This window comes from Mustela nigripes, chromosome 3 (genome assembly GCF_022355385.1).
Source record: "Mustela nigripes isolate SB6536 chromosome 3, MUSNIG.SB6536, whole genome shotgun sequence".
Classification (NCBI taxonomy): domain Eukaryota; kingdom Metazoa; phylum Chordata; class Mammalia; order Carnivora; family Mustelidae; genus Mustela; species Mustela nigripes.
In genome coordinates, this window is record NC_081559.1 from 47,600,878 (window position 1) to 47,606,572 (window position 5,695).

The following is a 5,695-nucleotide window of genomic DNA, read 5'->3' on the forward strand; positions in this document are numbered from 1 at the left end:
GAAAGAAAGAAAGAAAGAAAGAAAGAAAGAAAGAAAGAAAGAAAGAAATTGCATAAATCCTGCTTGTGAAGTAAAGTCCTGTAAGGAAGATGACACGTGTCTGTGATGTCAGGGGTTCCTGAGAGGGTTTTCTGAAAGTTTTTGCTGAAGGCAATAATATTCCGTCGGGGTGTCCCCATTTCCTCTTTTTGTTTTATTCTGTGCAGCTGTGTTGGAAGCACACAGAGGAAGTAACCAAAAGTGGATCTGGATGAGAAAGATTCTCTAACTTCCTCTCCTACCGTCTGTCTTGCTATGGGGCAATTCAAATAGGAGGCGACCTCACAGACAGGTCTTTGTCAGAGCTAACAGCATGTTTTCCTTCTGAGAAATGCCCTTTTGCCTCATGTGGGTTTTGAAAACTGTTGGTCATCAAAATGGAAGTGTTTGACCCTCACTGGGGACCACTGGGGGTGGTAATATCACTGCTCCCTCAAAGTGAAGGCAGATGTTTGCAAGAGGGGCTTGATACTGAGAGGAAGTTTTTTAGGCTCACATAAAAATATCATTAATAAAAGATTAGTATTTTTTAAAAGAAACAAAAAACTTACAGCTTGTTTTTCAGGCTTCAATGAATATTATCTATAGGACTCCACAGGATATTTTTCACAGGATGTTTCCAAATCTATGATTTCAACAAGATATTTATTTAAAGTTACAGTGACTCAAAGATGTTTCTTTGGTTATTTTGTTGTTTGAGCATCCATAGAAGAAAGAATATTTGGGGGTATTAGGTTAAATTTTAATCAGTCTACATTTCCATAATCGCATTTTTTTTGCAAATAATGAAGTATTTTCCAGATATTTACATTGGTTTCTTCTTTTTTTTTTTTTTTTTAAAGATTTTATTTATTTATTCCAGAGAGAGAGCACAAGCAGATAAGGGGCAGAGAGAGGGGGGGAGGGAGAAGCAGTCTCCATTGCACAGGTAACCCTTTGTGGGACTTGATCCCAGGGCCCTGGGATTATGACCTGAGTCAAAAGCAGACACAACCAACAGAGCCACCCAGGCATCCCATATCATTCAATAATATTGATTTCTTATAGTGACTTTGTTCAAGTTGGATTAGCCAGATATGACTTCCACATTTTAAATGCTTGCTGTGACTTTTACCTTGTAAGTCTTAACCACCTCTGGCTTACTCTGAATTACTACTTATCTAGGAAAAATTGTGTGGTTTTTTGTTGTTGTTGTTGCTTGGTTTTGCTCTGTTTTGTTGTCTATAGTTAAGGCCAAGCTAGATATTTATGTTTATTTAATCCATGGCCTTGTTGTCTTTGGTCAAATTATATAGCTGAACCATTCCCCAACAAACACATGTACATGAGCATATCCACCCTGAGGAATACAGGGGGATATAGTCTTAAGCTATGACAAGTCCTCCAACTTGTGACACCCAGGTTATTAGTCCCACAGTCACTGTACTCAGGAAGTTTCCCACGATCTGTTTCAGGGCTTAGTGGTTAGGACTGTATCCATGTATTAGCCCCACTGTGAATGACATACTTGCTAAAATGTGAACCAGTGGCTTTGACCTCCTTGATCACATGAAGGAGGGGAAGGAAGGAGAGAGAGGGGTTAAGCTTTGGGACTATCTGATTCCCATGAACGTTTTGCTTGTTTTGTTGCTGAAGCACTATAAGGCAAATGCTACTCACTTCTTTCAAGAAATCCCAGCTGCAGAAGGAGTTGCTGACCACAACAGAGGTTGTTGCCAAAACACTTTATTGGAGTGATATTGTAGCCCAGAAATAGTTGCAAATAACCAGAAGTTCTCAGAAAAAAAAAAATAATAATAAAATCTCATGGCTCATGGAAACATTTTAAGATAAAAAAGAGCTTTATTTCTGGTTATGTGTATCTAAAGGTAGTTTGTGGGTTTAGGGACTAGGTCTGAACTACCTTGTTCATAGTATTCAGACCCTTTTGTCCAAGCAGAGTTCGGGAAATATTTCCCTTGGCTTAAATGAAATCAGGTGTCAATTGGTGGCTTTGTAATATTTTATTTTAAAAACCTACATACTATGAAAAAGTAAAATATAGTTAACAGTTTGATTACTTCGCTTAGAGAAGATAAACTTTGATATTATAGCTGTGGACAGAATGTACAGCTTATTCAGTTGATTTGTACCATTCCATGATCCTGTTTCTCTGTGTCATTGGAAAAATTCCTTCACATTCATTGTTTTTAGTTTACTGTGACTCAAAACATGTCATTAATCCTAGGCTGTAAATGGAATATGGCTATGTAGAGGGGAAAAAAGCATGTGGTTGGATATATCAGTATTATTGCTTCAAGCTATAGGCATAACACTGGAGTGATAGCACTGGTGAAGATTAGGATGAAGAGCTTCTATCACAGAATGAATTATAATAAGATAAGTTTTTGGCCTTTTGGAGGCTTTTAATGAATCAAAAAATAACAATTTTTTTTTCTTTACTGAGCTTGAACCTATTGAAAAATGACAAAGGTCAAACAAAGACTGAAATAAAAACTGCCTCTTGAATAGGAGTGAAGTAGATAAGACAATGAGCCTACTGGATTTAGGGGTTAAAAATAGGAGAGAACAAGAGCAAATGGAGAATAGAGACCAGTGTTTATGGCCACTTTTGTTGGTTCAGATGGACAGGAGAGAGACTGAACAGCACATCTGACAGATTTAAAGGGCTAAAAGAACTAAGACTCTCAAGTTCAGTCAAAGGGGAGATCCAGCTGGACCTTGATTTCCTGAGGACCCCCAAAGGGCTGCCCCCTAGGAGATAGGTAGATTGAAAGTAAGCAAGTTCTCACAGAAACTGTAGCTCCTTTTAGGATCCTCTTAATCCCTATAATTGAATTGAGGTTATCCCAGATTGCAGGTACTTGTAGGCACCTAATAGAAATTAACAAAAATACTTCCTGGTAGAGTATCCTGTCCTGGTCCTCAATTTATTTCTACAAACAAAACTACAAATAAAGTGTCTGGCACATAATTTTTAAAAATTCATATACACAAAAAGACAAGATAGCATGAATATAAATGAATGAAAACACCAGATGATAGAAATAGGTCATCAGGGTTTCAGATACTGGTGTTTTCAGACATGAGCCTTTAACTATTCTTTCTATTGTTCAAGGAGAAAAAAGACAAAAGTGAGAACTCTGGCACAAAAAAAATTAAAAAAAGAAAGAAACTTTAAGTGGATGTGTTTAGTTGCATATTAGAACTAAAGGAGGAATTGGCAAAATGAAATATAGATCAGAAGATGATATATAGAATGTAGTATGGCAAGACTAAAGAAACGGCATATACAGGAAAGAGCACAAGAAAATACACAATGAGGGGTGCCTGGGTGACTCAACTGGTTAACCGTCTGTCTTTAGCTCAAGTCATGATCCCCAGGCATCTGGGATCAGTCCCCAGGATCAAGCCTCATGTCAGGCTTCCTGCTCAGAGGGAAGCCTGCTTCTCTCTCTCTCCCTCTGCCTCTCCCCATGGTTTGTGCTCTCTCTCACTCACTCTCTAAGGAAAAAAAAAAAAGAGAGAGAGAGAAGACACAGTGAGAAGGTGGAACATATTGAGATCCCAGAAAAAAAGGAGAGAGGGGATCCTGGATGGCTCAGTGGGTTGGGCCTCTGCCTTCAGCTCCCGTAGTGGTGTCAGGGCCCTGGGATGGAGCCCTGCATCAGGCTCTCTGCTCAGTAGGGAACCTGCTTCCCCCTCTCTCTCTCTGCCTGCGTCTCTGCCTACTATTGATTTCTTTGTCAAATAAATAAATAAAATCTTAAAAAAAAAAGAAAGAAAGAAAAGGAGAGAGAATACAGGGCAAAAGCAATATTAGAAAAGAGAATAGCTGAGAACTTTTGAAAACTGATGAAAGTACATAAAATAGCTTGAAAATCTTATGCAGCATAAATTTTTTAGAAAGCATATCTACATATGGAAAAGTAAAATTACCAAATAAAAAAGGCTAAGAAAAATTTTTAAAATCATCTGTGGATAGGGACTGTTATTGGTAGTGAAAAGACAAAGTAAATGTAAAAAGTCAACAATAAGGCTGAGAGCTGACTTAACAGAAATGATAGCCAGGAGGAAAGATACATTCCAAACCATGATAGCTGATTGAAAAAAATAATAATAAATAAATCAATACTTTGTGGAAAAATGCTTAGAAAATGAAGGTGAAGTTAAAACATTTTCAATCAAACAAAATCGATGTTTCTTCACCAGCAGATCCACAATGAAAACAATAGCAATCTATAGGCAGAAGAAAAATGACTCCATGTAGAAGCTCAGAGATGATTCCAGGAGAAAGAAGAAGGCTAAATAATTAATTATTATGTAGTTAATAAATTAATATTGTCTCTATAAAATAATAAAATTTTATGTCATATGGGGCTCCTGGGGGGCTCAGTCTTTAAGCGTCTGCCTTTGGCTCAGGTCTTAAGCTCCACATTGGGCTCCCTGCTCAGTGGAGAGCCCGCTTTTCCCTCTCCATCTGCTGCTACCCTGTTTCTGTTCTCTCTCTCTCACTGTCTCTCTCTGTCAAATAAATAAAATAAAATAAATTCTTTGTCATATAGAGAAAATTAAATTATAACAACAGTGCAGTAGTTGGGAAAATGAAATAAAGTATTTAAATAATTATTACATTGTCTATGAAGAGAATAAAATAGCAATCAATTTTTATAAGTCTCTAAGGAAGCATTGAAAAATAGTAAAAAACAAAACAACAACAACAAAAAAACATATAACTTCCATGTAAGGAAGCATGTGTTAAAGTAATAGAAGATAATCCCAGAAGAAAAAAGTAAAGAAATAAATAACTAAATAAACACAGCAAAACAAGGACATAGAACAGGTGGGATAAGTAGTTAAAAAAAAAAAGAGTAATATAGTAGATTTAAATTTTACATAGAAATGTAAAGTTGAGTAGCTAAAACAATTTTGATAAAGAACAATGTGAGGGAATCATTCTATCTGATTTAGAAACTTATTATATAGCTATAATAAAGACTGTGGTATTGATAGAGGAATGGATATTTAGATCAATGGAATAGAATAGTGAACCCAGAAATAGCTCCACACCAGTACTGCCAGCTGATTTTGAACAAAGCTCAAAAGCAATTCAATGGGTGAAAATTAATCTTCTTAACAAATGGTGCTGGCTAATTGAATATCCATATCCCACTCCATAAAAAAGAACCTAAACCTCATACAAAAATTTACTAAAGATGGATCAGAGATTTAAGTTTAAAACATATAAATATAAAGCTGATAGAAGATAACATAGAATAAGATCTTGAGGACTTAAGGCTCAGTGAAATATTCTTAGACATGGCATCAAAAGCAAGATCCATAAAGAAAAAAGATTGATAAATAACATTTTATCACAATTAAAAACTTCTGCTGTGCAGAAAACCATGTGAAGAGGATTGAAAGACAAGCTATGGGCCAGGAGAAAATACTTACAAACTATATATCTTACAAAGAATTCACATCTAGAATATAGAAGAATCAAGAATAAAACACTCCAGTTAGAAAACAAGCAAAAGATATGGGGAGACATTTCATCAAAGAGGATATATGAGTGACAAATAAGCACATGAAAAGATGTTCAGCACGACTGGCCTTTAGGGAAACAAATTAGGACCAGAGTGGGGCATTACTACAT